Genomic DNA, 13,245 nt, shown 5'->3' with positions numbered 1-13,245 from the left:
CTAAGGCACCTATGAGATAATCTGAGATGACCAGAACTTTTAAAAGCAGGATGTATTGAAATAGCAGAAATATTTTTTGAAACAGGGACAATTAGCATCCATGTGATGGAACGCATCACTATTTCGTTATTTTCTGTAGCTGAATGCTCTTCCATTGTATGACATTACCATGTTTCTTTATCCAATTATCAACTGATGCCTGTAGGGGTTGTTTCCTCTGGCTATCATGAATAAAGGTGCAATAAATATTTGTATACAATTGCTTGTGTGGACATAGGTTTTGAGTTGTGTTGGATATATACTAGAATGGAATTTATGGGTTATGCAGTAATTCTATGGTTAAATTTTTGAAATATTTTAATAATTTATTAATTTTATCTGGTCCATGACATCCCTTAAGTTTCTGGTCTCTCATATGTCTTAAGCCTAAACACCAAAACTCAAAAATGCAAATTTGAGCACAATCGGCGAAATCCCCAGGAATATTTATTAAAAGTTCATACTGGAGCCCAAGCTAGAAGCAACGACTCAGGGCATCCAGGTGTGGTGAAGAAATCTAAATGTTTAACAAGCTCTCCCAAGAGTTTCTCCCCCGCTGCAGTGGAAGGTAGAGAGTGCTGAGGCGGAATTTAGGAGATAGTGGGGTCCCTGCCCAGGCCCGCCCCTCTCCTCCTCCGGGCCTCCAGCTGAGCTGGCACCTGGGGCAGAACCCCGCTGGCCCCACCCCGGTGCCCCCAGGACTCCCCCACCCAGCCATAGCAGCATCAGGCCGAGGCCAGGTGACTGCCCCCCAGCAGCAGGCCAGCACCAGAGAGCCTGGAGGCAGCGAGCCCTGGAGCCCGAGGCGAGGACTCCCCGAGGGCAGGCGGCGGGGCTCCTTTGGGGGCTCAGATCCTGGGACCAGTGCCCCCAGCGCTGACCGAGAGGCAGGCACAGGTAAAAGAGACAGCACAGGTCCACTGCGCGTGCCCTGGTCCGGGAATGCAAGGAGTGGCAGGACCCCGTGTGTCCCCCGGTCCAGGAATGAAGTACCATGGCCTGGCCGGTCCCTGTGTATCCGTGGGCCCGAGAACGGAAGGACCGTCACGTGGATCATCCCTGTGCATCCCTGGACACAGGAATGGAAGGGGCACGGGTCACTGTGCATGCCAGGGCCAGGAAACGGAAAGACCATTTCGCTTCCACGCAGCTGGATCCAGCACAGGGAACTTCATGAAGCTGGTGTTACAAGGAGAGACGCTGGGCGGCCTTTAAGAACCTTGCCCAGGGTGGGCGCTGGGAGGCTCAGTTGGTTGAGCTTCTGACCCTCGGTTTTGGCTCCGGTCAGGGTCTCATGTGCTGAGGTCAGGCTCCAGCTCAGCGGGCAGTCCGCTTGCGATTCTCGCTCCCTCTGCCACCTCCCCATCTCGAATAAATACATAAATCTTTAAGAAAAGACACTTGTCCAGGGACGGGATGGGAACAGTGTTTTTTTCCATGACCGGGCAGGAAGAGCCATGAGCATGTTTTTACTTGATCCCCCCAGGGAAGAGGCAGGTCCACGAGTTGTGTGGGAGCAAATAGAGGGAGGGTACCTGTGGCACCTGAGACCTGTGGGGATGGGCACACGACTACCTCTGACCACAGGTGTGGCCTCAGACGTTGCACTTAGAACGTTTAGATGTTTGTAGACATGAGCACTGCAAGGTCCTTGCATTCTAGCCCTCATCACCATTTCCCTCTGGCCTGGACCGTGTGACCTGGGACAAGTCATTCAATGCTCCTGAGCCTTCAGCCACAGTCCCCTCATCCATATTCAGGCCATCATCCTAGTCCCCACCTCCTCGCTCTACGTGAGGCCCACGGGACCTAACACATGCGAGAGACTTCCAAGAGCACGTGGACATGGCATGAGGAACGTGATCAGCATCCTTCGTTCCTCGTGCAGACCAGATGGCTGGTGGCCTGCATGGGGCAGTGTATCTTTCCCAGGAGAAAGCCACTTGGCGTGACATCGCAGGACAAGGGCCAGGCTGATGTTGGCCAGAGTGCACGTGTGCTGAGTGGAGAGGAACGAAGGGTTGTGGATTCACAGCCTGTGGAGGCAAGGCTGTAGCTAAGATCCCGTGGCTGAAGGTGACCAAGGACGACTCAGAGCCACATGGACTTTCAGGGTTATTCACCAGACTTGTAAGCACTGCTCCCCATTTCCTCTGTGGCCCATGTATCTGCAGAAACAGAAGATAGCCCACATGAGACTGGGAATGGGGTTTCAGGCCAGCACGGGGTGGTGGGTTCCCCTTAAGGCAGGTGCTCTTAGCCTTGGCGAAATTCTAGAGGCAAGCTGCTCGAGAGAACTTCCCGCACTGATGGCTGGGGAGCGTGTGAAGTGTAGCGAGGACTTGCATTTTATACATTAATCACTTTGGACCTGAATGTCCCCGTGGCTCTAGTGGCTACCTTATTGGACAGCACAGTTCTAGAGGCTCTAGGGATGGGCTTGGACATTCCATGAACCTTTTGGAAACTGGATGCAGAACTGGACGTGTCTGTGTACTTTTCTAGGAAGTGAGCCCATGGCTTTGCCATCCGCGTCTCAAACCCTCGGAAAGCTCAGGCACTGCTGCGCTAGGGCTTCCGTGGAGAGTAAGCCAGTTGAGGGAGGTGAGAATGCCTGGGGTAACCACTGCTGTTCCTCGTCTCTGCTTTTGTCCTGTCCTGAGCCGCGGGTGGCTCCCCCTGACACCTACACAGAGAACCAGATTGGAATCTGAGACTTGGAGGCCCAGAGCCATGGCACCCCGTCAGGAGGGGGTCATGGCTTTGGGCCTGGGTTGTGCAATCCAGGCCTGGCTGGAAACGGGCTCCGGCTTTCAAGACTGTGATGCCGCCTGTGAAGCCTTCCGCCAGCACTTCGGGCAGTTGCAGGACAAGGAAGCAGCTGGGCCTCGCCAGGCTTTCCACAGACCCCAGGAACTCTGCTGTGGGGCTGAAGGCAGACACGCACCCTGAGGGCTAAATCCTGGAGCTGCTGGTGTTGGAGCAGTTCTCGGCATCCTGTGCACCAAGGCGGAGGGCCGGCTGAGGCCGCTGGGGCTGCGGCACAGAGGACGCGTCGTGTCAGTGAGCGAAGACTTCTGCCTGGAAGCCGCGCTGCCAGAGCAGGGGCGGGTGTCACCCTTGGCATCTTGGGGGTGAGACCCCAGGAAGGAGTGGTGGCAGCTGGCCCTGGGTCACATCTTTGTCTCCGTGCCCTGTTCGGCCCCAGGATGTCGGCCCCGTCCTTCTGACTTGTGTTCTGCCTGGATCGGTGTATGGCGCACTTCTGTGGGTGTCAGAGCCAGTCCCCTCCTATAACTAACACTCTGTCGTGTCCCCGTAGATACACCGGAATGGAATTCACAGGGAACACACCCTACCCACACCCATCCTCCAATAACATCAGTATTGTGCTCTGGGGGGTGCTGGCCAGGTCTGGCCACAGCCTGTGTTTGTATACCCAGGAGCTGTCGCAGTGTTACCCTGTCAAAGGGTTGCTTTGTTGTTTATTTTTTTTAAGGTTTATTTATTTGAGAGAGAGAGAGAGAGAGAGAGAGAATGAGCCTGAGCGGGTGGGGCAGAGGGAGAGAGAGACTCTCAGGCTGACTCCGGGCTAAGTGCAGAGCCTGATGCGGGGCTCGATGTCAGGACCCTGAGATCAAGATCTGAACCAAAACCAAGATTCAGATGCCTGCACCACCCATGAGCCCTCAAGGGTTGGTTTTTTAAAACAAGGCAGAAGGGCAGTAAGGGGCAGACTGAATGGGGCTGGCACAGCCTAAAATGTGTCCTGTCTGGCTCTTTATAAGGAAATGTTGCCAACCCGAGTCCAGTGGAGCCCAGAACGGATATGAAGGAAAGGGAGCGTACTCTGTCATCATCATCGAATGAGCGTGTGAACACACACACTGGGCCCTGACTGCACTGGAAGACCTCACGAGGTTGTCATGTGCTCGCGTCCGTGCAGAGATTCACTGTGAAGGCGACAGCCAGCGGCACGGCTGCTCTGTGATTTTCCAAAGTGGCCACACGGGTCAGGAGATCTGCACAGTAAGCGGTAGAGTGGTTGCTTGATTTCCAGAGTCGGGCTTTCCTAGGAGATTCAGGTGGTGCTAAATCGTGCCGAAGTATCTTGTGTCTATGAGCAACAGCGTGAGGTTCTTGCCAGGTTCTTTCTCCCTAGATGAACGTTTGTGGGGGACACTCCAAAGCTGGTGGGGACCTGGAGCAGTTCCGCAGTGGGAATGACCCCTACTCCCATCTCTGCCTGCCGAGGTCTGATAGCCCCCTGCCGTCGCGCCACACGAGCCTTCGGTGGCGGTGCCACTGCCCCCCGCCGCCCCCACGCCCAGAAGCACCTGGCACAGGGCGGAACCTTCGGCAGAAGGGAGAAAGGGCTTCCTGTTGGGCCGCAGGGGCCCGGCATTCGGTGTCAATAAGGCTGTGGGGTTAGCCTGCCCAAACCAGAGTCTTCCAGAGTTTCCCCCCACCCCCCCCACCAAGGATAGAATGAATTTATGGTGTTCCCTTCTTTAGATCTCTGTCTCCTGGGTTTGTCTTGCTCTGTAGAATTTGATCTGCCTGTGGCCTCATCGTGCACTGCGCAGCGTGGTAGCCTCCAGCCAAGCGTGGCTCTTGAGCACTAGAAACGCGGCTGGTCCAAACGGAGATGTGCTCCAAGTATAAAATGCTCACCACATTCAGAAGACTGAGTACGGAAGACCAAGTGGCTGAAATGTCTCGTGGATACTCGTTCATACTGATTATGTTCTGACAGTGTGATATTTTAGCCCTATTGGGTGTATTCACGCATGTCTTCTTTTTTTATGTGGGTCCTGGAAAATTACAATGACGTGGGCTGCTCCCATTGCTCCCACCAGGCGGTGCCGGTGTAGACTGGAGAGTGACGGGTTGTGCCATTTCCCCCAGATGGATCGGCAGGAAATGCTGTTGGAGGAGCTGGCACCAGTGGGACCGGCACACGTGCCACCCAACATCCACCTGGAGTCGCCGGCCCTGCAGGTGATGGCGCCTGCCCCGGAGGCCCCGGTGGCAGAGGCCTGGATCCCCCAGGCGGGGCTGCCGGAGCTGGGCTACGGTGCTGCGGGGGATTGCCAGCCCTTCCTGGACCCTGGTAAGGCAAGGGCTTGCCTGCCTTTCTGTGGTTCATGTTTTGAGAGCTAGAGAGCTCCCCGGGCTTGGGGTTGGGTTAGAAACCCCGAGTACTGGATGGAAGCGGGGCTCTGTGATCAGAAGGAGGAGGAGGGATGCCGCTCTGGGAATGGCCGGGAACAAAGCGCAGGACAGCACATGGGATATAAAACCCCTTCGGCTGATGACCCTGCTCAGGAATCTTTTGACCAAGAATGATATACAGGAAACCCTGGGGAGTACGGATACTCCGGATAAGGTTGATTTCGCCAGCAAAGTTTAATTAATGGGATTGGTGACGTTGTGGGTTCCTTAGTTGCTCTTATGGGCTAAGAGCCTCGTTCAAATTGGTACTTTACGAATATACTCGCTTCAGATCCTTGAAGAGGATTTAATCGCTTACCAGAGTATAAAGCTAATACATAGCTCATTCGATCAGAACCTACAAGAGCATTACTCCAAGTATAGCAAGCAGCCTATGTGTACCAGGGTCACCTGGGTGCGTTTTCTCCCCCAAGTTCTCCAGGTGAGTCCTATACGCAGTACAGTCTGAGGCCCACGGCTCCAGACCCTCCTAGAGTTTTCACTAGAATGAGAAGGTCCAGGCAGAGAAAGGCAGCTGGACTTCGTAGCTCTTGTGTCTCTGTGTTTCACTTCCCTTTGGCGACTCTCCTACAGTGCTACCAAGGATCCCTGTCCACCCATCACCACTCTGCTCTCCCCGCCCCCATAAACATTGGCCCGAGTGTGGCCAGAAACCTCCTTTCTAACTCTCTCAGGCTCCTCTTCAACATGTTGGCATTTTTAAGACACCGAAATACAGAGAAAACAAAGAGACATAAAGAATGAATATATCGAGAATACTCCGAGTTACAAAACATTGGTATCTGGTCGATCCATAACCAGCCCAGTGCCTGGGCTTTTAAACCATGTCCCTTTCCACATCTTAACATTTATTCATTCGACCAATAGATCTGAGCACCTATTAAGAACTAGGCACTGCTCCCATGTGTAAATAGGACTGTAGGTCCTGTGTGTGATGTAAATAGGACTGGAAAATGCCGTGGGAGTCCATGGGAGGGCTGCCTGACCTGCTCAGTGCAGACAGGGAAGTTGTCCTGGAGGAAGGGAAACCTGTGGGATGAGGGAGAGTAAGCCCGCCGGCTGGTGGAAGTGGGGAAGGGAGAGGGCTCTGGGCAGAAGGCACAGCAGGTGTGGCTCGAGGGGCACAGAGGAGCCCAAGTGGCATCAAAGAGGCGGGAGAGAGAAGCAGCATCCTGGATCATGAACAACCTTGGGAACCATTTGGGAGGTCGCTGCAATCACCACAGGTGAGAGGATGATTTTTTTTAAAGATTTTATTTATTAATGTGACAGAGAGACAGCCAGCGAGAGAGGGAACACAAGCAGGGGGAGTGGGAGAGGAAGAAGCAGGCTCCCAGTGGAGGAGCCCGATGTGGGACTCGATCCTGGAACTCTGGGATCATGCCCTGAGCCGAAGGCAGACGCTTAACGACTGCGCTACCCAGGCGCCCCGAGAGGATGATTTTCTAAACCAGGGTCGTGTTAATGACGATTGAGTGAAAAAAAGAGGGACCGATTCAAAAGCTAAGTGGCCTGTGTAAAATTCAGGACTTGGTGCTCAGCTGGGCACTGGGTGATGGAGAAGAGAGCATTGAGAACAGAATCTGGGTTTCTGGTTCATGAACTGGGTAGATGACAATGTTATTCACAGAGCACAAGTAGAGAGTCAGATTTGGGGGGTCAAAGTGAGTTTCGATTTGAACATGAGGAATTTGAGATGCTTCTGGGTCTCCAGGTGGAAAGGGCCAATGTGGAATCAGAGCTCAGGAGAGAGATGGGGGTTTGGGATAGAGATGTGCAAGCCAAAAGCTTATAGAAGGTGGTAGAAGCTTCTAGGATGATCGACATCTTTTGGGGATTGTGTAGAATAAGAAAGCACGAGGTCATCTGGGCAGAGCCTGGGAAAGAACATGTCAGAAATGACCATTTTAAGTGAATTCAAAGCTCTCTCAAATCTTCAGTTACCTTGTCTGGCTTCCCTGCTTTCCAGGGTCCTCTCTGGCCACCTGAGAACACATCTCCTAGATGCTTTGACCCATACGCCCTTGAAGCTAACAGATAATTCTCACTCTGGTGCTTACCTCTGGCTTCCCCCCCCATCTCTTCTGGTTTCCATTCAGAGTGCCATCTCTCTTCTCCAGGTGCCTGGCCGACTATGGGGGAGGGCACAGGTGGGACTCCACGCTCCCCTTGGAGAGAAAGGTTTGGTCCTTGCACACCTAACACTAGGACTGTACGTTGTCTACACGGTGCCGTTAAGTCCCATGGAATTCAACTCCTACCAATACAGTCTGCCTGCTTGGCGACAACTTTGTGCCCCGTTCCACATTTAATCCATTTGTCCAGATACCGTATTTTGTAGCTTACTCTGTCTTGGTTTTAATTGAGGTGACAGAGTGGGTGCATGGCTGGCTCATGCAGAGGGGAGAACATGCAGCTCTTGGTCTCAGGGTCATGAGTTCGAGCCCACGTTTGGTGTAGAGCCTACTTAAAAAAAATAGAGGTGACAGAGGAAAAACCCACAAGTACATATGTGTATCTATTATGGTCAAAGTCAAACTATATAAAATATTGTTGTTTATATTCCAATCTTTGCCTTACCTACATCTCTGGTCTGTCATCAAGGTTTTTAAAATCTGTGTTTGGTGTGTTTGCCTGCAACCAGGGGCAGAACCTAGCCAGTCATATTTATTTATTTATTTTTAAAGATTTTCTTTAGGGGCGCCTGAGTGGTGCAGTTGTGAAGCGTCTGCCTTCGGCTCAGGTCATGATCCCAGGGTCCTGGGATCGAGCCCCGCATTGGGCTCCCTGCTTGGTGGGAAGCCTGCTTCTCCCTCTCCCACTCCCCTTGTTTGTGTTCCCTCTCTTGCTGTCTCTCTCTGTCAAATAAATAAATAAAATCTTTAAAAATAAATAAATAAAAAATAAAGATTTTATTTATTTATTTGGGGCGGGGAGAGAATCTGAAGCAGACTCTACCCTGAGCACAGAGCCCGACTTGGGGCTCAATCCCACAGCCTCGAGATCATGACCTGAACCGAATCCAAGAGTCGGACACAACCGACTGAGCCACCCAGGCGCCCCAGCCAGTCACATTTAAATATAAATCTTTCTGCGTGTGCACTGCCACTCACCATGCTAATTTTCTCCTCTTAGCAACCGCGCCAAGTACCAAGATCACATATGATGCCAAGCGGCAATATTGTTCTTGACTGTAATACTTCGCTCTGGAAAGCTCAGGAAGGTCCAGTATATTCAACAAGATATAGCATGAATTCAACAAATAAAATACACCTCAAAGGAACAAAGGCAACGACCCCTTTCTCATCACTGTTTCAGGTGATATAATATGCTCCATCCTGCTGACTGAGAGGACCTCAGAGCTACCCCCTGATCACCAAAATCCCATCCTGCTTACCGCTTGGAGGGGGTTTGAGAGATCTGGGGGCTGAGCAAGGAAAAAGAATGACCAGGAGGTGGCAGTAGCGCACACAAGGTTTGTGGCAACCGCCAGGTTGGCTTGCAGGCAAAGCCCCCAGTCAGAAGGCGAGGGAGGACAAGGGAACTCCCCAGGAAGCAAGGGCTCACAGAGGGGACTTCTGTATCTCGTGATCTTATAGCCCAGTAGCACACCGGGCAGTTGACGGGCCAGAGAATTCTGAAGGGCCGCCGAGGCGTGGGGTTATACAACCACAAGGCTCCATCTGTTCAATGGCTGGCAGATGGTGGGTGAAGTTTTCTGGGATGTGCAAAGTAGGTGGGGTCTAAATGGCTAACAGTGTGCTTCTGGGGTTAATTTTAACTTTTTAAAAAATTTTATTTATTTGAGAGAGAGAGTACATGAGAGAGAGTGAGCATGAGCAGGGGGAAGGGCAGAGGGAGAGGGAGAAGCAGGTTCCCTGCTGAGCAGGGAGCCTGAGGACCCTGAGATCATGACCCGAGCCCGAGACAGATGCTTAACTGACAGAGTCACCCAGGCGTCCCTGGGGGCTAATGTTTAAATCACTGGATGTGTGAGAGTTTGACTTGGGTACCAGCGGCAGGCTTCTGAGCTAAGGAATCTCAGCCTGCGGGGAAGAAATTGTAGGGGCCAATACAAGAGGGCACGTTCGTGCACTTAGGCTTATTTCTAGAACAACCCATCTGGTGGTTGGTTATGTGGTAACCCAGACTGGCTGGTGATGAGGATGAAGAGAGAAGACTCACCAACAGAAGTAGGCATAGAGCCATGACTTCTGACTGCCAATCAGTGTTGACCAAATTGCCCTGGAGCCAAGGCTGTAAAACACAGGGAGCATCCTTCTACGGGCGTGTGTTGGCAGGACACATTTCTAGAATAGGAACAGCTGGTCAGTGAGCATATACATGTAAAACTTTAACAGATAGGGTCAAATGTCCTCCATAATGATTGTGTCCATTTACGCTCCCAGCACAACACAGGAGAGAGCTAGTTTCCTCTTGCTTTCGCTCACCAGCTTTGTCTTGTGACGAGCACCATGGCTGTTTTCCCCATGTTAGCAGACGGAAGGCGGGCTGCTTCCTATGCACACCTTTTTACCAAGCATCAAGTTCATTCAGCATTCCTGATGGTATTCTATGGGACGCGTGAGAGTAGAGGATGGAACTGAGGTCAGAAGGTTGGGGGACGGGCCGGAAGGGGTGGTGAGTGGCCTTAGCTGGCAGGAGTTAAGGAGCCGGCCTTGCTCTTCCCTCACATGCAGTCAGTAAGCCAGTGTTTCCCAGTTTGAGTAAGCCCGCGCTGTAGGCAGAGTGACTTCGCGCTCTGGCTTTCACCTAAATCCACTCTCAAAATGATGTGGAACTCAGTCAGTGCATTGACTGCACCCCAGGATTGGAAGACAGTGGGATCTTCCTCTCCCCTCATTTGGGTTTTGTTCTTTTTTTAAAATTAAATTTTATTTCAATTCAATGAAGTAACATATAGTGTATTATTAGTTTCAGAGGTAGAATTTCGTGATTCATCAGTTGCATAGAACACCCAGTGCTCATTCCATCAAGTGCCCTCCTTAATGCCCATCACCCAGTTACCCTGTCCTCCCACCCACCTCCCGTCCAGCAACCCTCAGTTCGTTCCCTAGAGTTAAGAGTCTTACGGTTTGTCTCCCTCTCTGATTTCATCTTATTTTATTTTTCCCTCCCTTCCCCTCGGGTCCTCTGGTTTATTTCTTAAGTTTCACATAGGAGTGAAATCATATGGTATTTGTCTTTCTCTGATTGACTTATTTCGCTCAGCATAATACCCTCTAGTTCCATTCACTTGGGTTTTGTTCTTTTTTTTTTAAAGATTTTATTTATTTATTTGACAGAGATAGAGACAGCCAGCGAGAGAGGGAACACAAGCAGGGGGAGTGGGAGAGGAAGAAGCAGGCTCACAGCAGAGGAGCCTGATGTGGGGCTCGATCCCATAACGCCGGGATCATGCCCTGAGCCGAAGGCAGACGCTTCACGACTGCACCACTCAGGCGCCCCACTTGGGTTTTGTTCTTATCCTAAAAAAGAAAAGCAAAACAAAACAAAAATGATATGTCAGAGGCTCCTGGTGAGGCAACGGTGAGAAGGAAATAGCGATCTAGAGGCCACATGGCCAGGAAGCAGCCCGGACTCGGGAGAAACCCATGGTCACTCCATGCACCCCTCCTCCCATCTCTCCTCTAGGCAAGAGACCAAGACCAAAGACTGACCCAGGATGCCCAGCAGAGCACAGAGAAGAGCTGCAGTGCAAGGAACTGCAGGATTCCAAGGAAGTGGAAGAACAGTTCTAAGACCCCAAAATAGGTGGGCGAGGGTTCATCCGGCACTCGGGAAGAAAGAGAGGTTCGACCTGAATCCCGGGGTCAAGAGGTTCAGGGTGCCACTTGGGAGATTCTGTCTTCCCACAGGCTGTTGAAGATCTCAGTCCCCATCTCCATTCTCCTTGGAACATGGTGACATGTGCAATTTCCATTCCTTCCCTCAAATTTTGATAACGGGGAGTGGAGGGTGGGGGAGAAAATGAAGAAAAGATGTCAAAGCAGAAAAAACTAGAAAGTGTGTATCCATTTTCTGTGTCTTTAGATGGAAATGTGCTTCTTGGTCCCAATTCATCCAAATTCTCTGAATGGTTAACAAATCCATTGGGAAACCCGGCAGAACGGCTACCCAGGGATGGCACAGTGCCTGTCGGCCATCAGAACCTCTCTCGACAAGAGACAGCTGGGAGCTCCAGGCGGGAAAGACCTCTCAGCCTCACGGCCCAGGAGCAAAACGGTCCCAGACAGAAGCCAGGCCAGTGTATGCGGTGAGGGAAATGCTTTGCTAAAAAGAAGCCACTTAATAAGCCCATGCAGGGGCGCCTGGGTGGCTCAGTCCTTAAGCGTCTGCCTTCGGCTCAGGGCGTGATCCCAGCGTTATGGGATCGAGCCCCGCATCAGGCTCCTCCACTGGGAGCCTGCTTCTTCCTCTCCCACTCCCCCTGCTTGTGTTCCCTCTCTCGCTGGCTGTCTCTCTCTCTCTGTCAAATAAATAAATAAAATCTTTAAAAAAATTAAGCCCATGCAAATTCGCTCAAGAGAGCTCCCTCATGAGTGCCTGGAACGTGGGAAAAGATTCCTTCATAAATCAGACCTCTTTAGGCACCATCAAGTTCACAGAGAGGAGACACCCTAGGAATGCTCTGTGTGTAACAAGCGACACACTCAGGGGTCCCGCCTCATAGTGCACAGGAGAGCCTATCCCCAGCAAGAAATGAGCCAGTGCCTTGACTGTAAGAAACGGTTTTGTGATAGATCAAGTTTTATGAGACATCAGAAAATCCACGCAGGAGGAAAGACCCCCAAATGTCCCAGTTGGGGGAAAAGTTTTCGTCGGCAGAGGGGTCTCACTTTGCACGAGAAAACGCACACTGAAGAAAGACCATTTATCTCTGAGTATTGTGGGAAAAGCTATAGACAGAGATCAAGCTTTGTTAATCATTTAAAAAAACACAGAAAGGAGAGTCCCTGGAAGTGTAGTCATTGTTCTACGAGCTCGTAAAGCAAGCAGGCCTTCCTCTGCACCGAGCTGCTCACTTGAGAGAAGAATCCTGTGACAAATGGTTGAGGGAAAACAGCTCCTGCCCACATCAATCCACGCTCATTCATAAAACCGTCACCTGCACGAGGCTGTGTCAGAAGAACAGTGTTGCTGGAGATTATTCCTAAGAACTATGTTTTAAACCCATCTTCCAAGGCCCACAAATTCTAGAATATTCGTGGACTCTTATCACTGTCCCAGATCTGTTTAATTGTTATGATGAAAATGTCTTTGTCCCACGCCAACCCCGGCATAGATGTACATGAGAAGCTTTCCTTTCAGATTTAGGGCCAGTATCCCAGGATGTGCCCCATTGACTTGTATCTATGCAATATTTGAGTTACGTGGAAATGTATACGCTCGGGGACCCCTGGGTGGATCAGTTGCTTAAGGGTCTGCCTTTGGCTCAGGTCATGATCCCAGGGTCCTGGGATGGAGCCCTGCATTGGGCTCTCTGCTCGGCGGGGGAGCCTGCTTCTCCCTCTGCCTGCTGCTCCCCCTGCTTGTGCTCTCTCGCTCTGTCAACTAAATAAATAAAATCTTTTAAAAAATGTATACACTCTTCCTGTTTTGTCCCCACTAACTGGTTGTTGGAGCAACACGCAGATGCCTCCCTAACAGTGGCAAAGGGCACTTCTCTTGACTCCCAGGTACATCACATGTCACAGTCACTTTCTCCTGTGCACCCATTGCTATGTTTACGCCTCTTTGGAGCCTTTGACACAATCCATTTTTGAAATGTGGAACAGGGGCGCCTGGGTGGCACAGCGGTTGAGCGTCTGCCTTCGGCTCAGGGCGTGATCCTGGCGTTATGGGATCGAGCCCCACATCAGGCTCCTCTGCTGTGAGCCTGCTTCTTCCTCTCGCACTCCCCCTGCTTGTGTTCCCTCTCTTGCTGGCTGTCTCTATCTCTGTCGAATA

At 51.5% G+C, this 13,245-nt stretch overlaps 1 pseudogene; it reads left to right on the top strand.

Moving 5' to 3' along the window:
- The first annotated feature begins 2,796 nt into the window (after positions 1-2,796).
- LOC100480644 lies at positions 2,797-12,452 on the top strand (annotated as a pseudogene).
- The last annotated feature ends 793 nt before the right edge of the window (positions 12,453-13,245 follow it).

The sequence above is a fragment of the Ailuropoda melanoleuca genome, chromosome X (assembly GCF_002007445.2).
Source record: "Ailuropoda melanoleuca isolate Jingjing chromosome X, ASM200744v2, whole genome shotgun sequence".
In the NCBI taxonomy this organism is placed as follows: domain Eukaryota; kingdom Metazoa; phylum Chordata; class Mammalia; order Carnivora; family Ursidae; genus Ailuropoda; species Ailuropoda melanoleuca.
The sequence above is the reverse complement of the archived record's forward strand: the minus strand, read 5'-3'. Positions and strand labels throughout refer to the sequence as shown.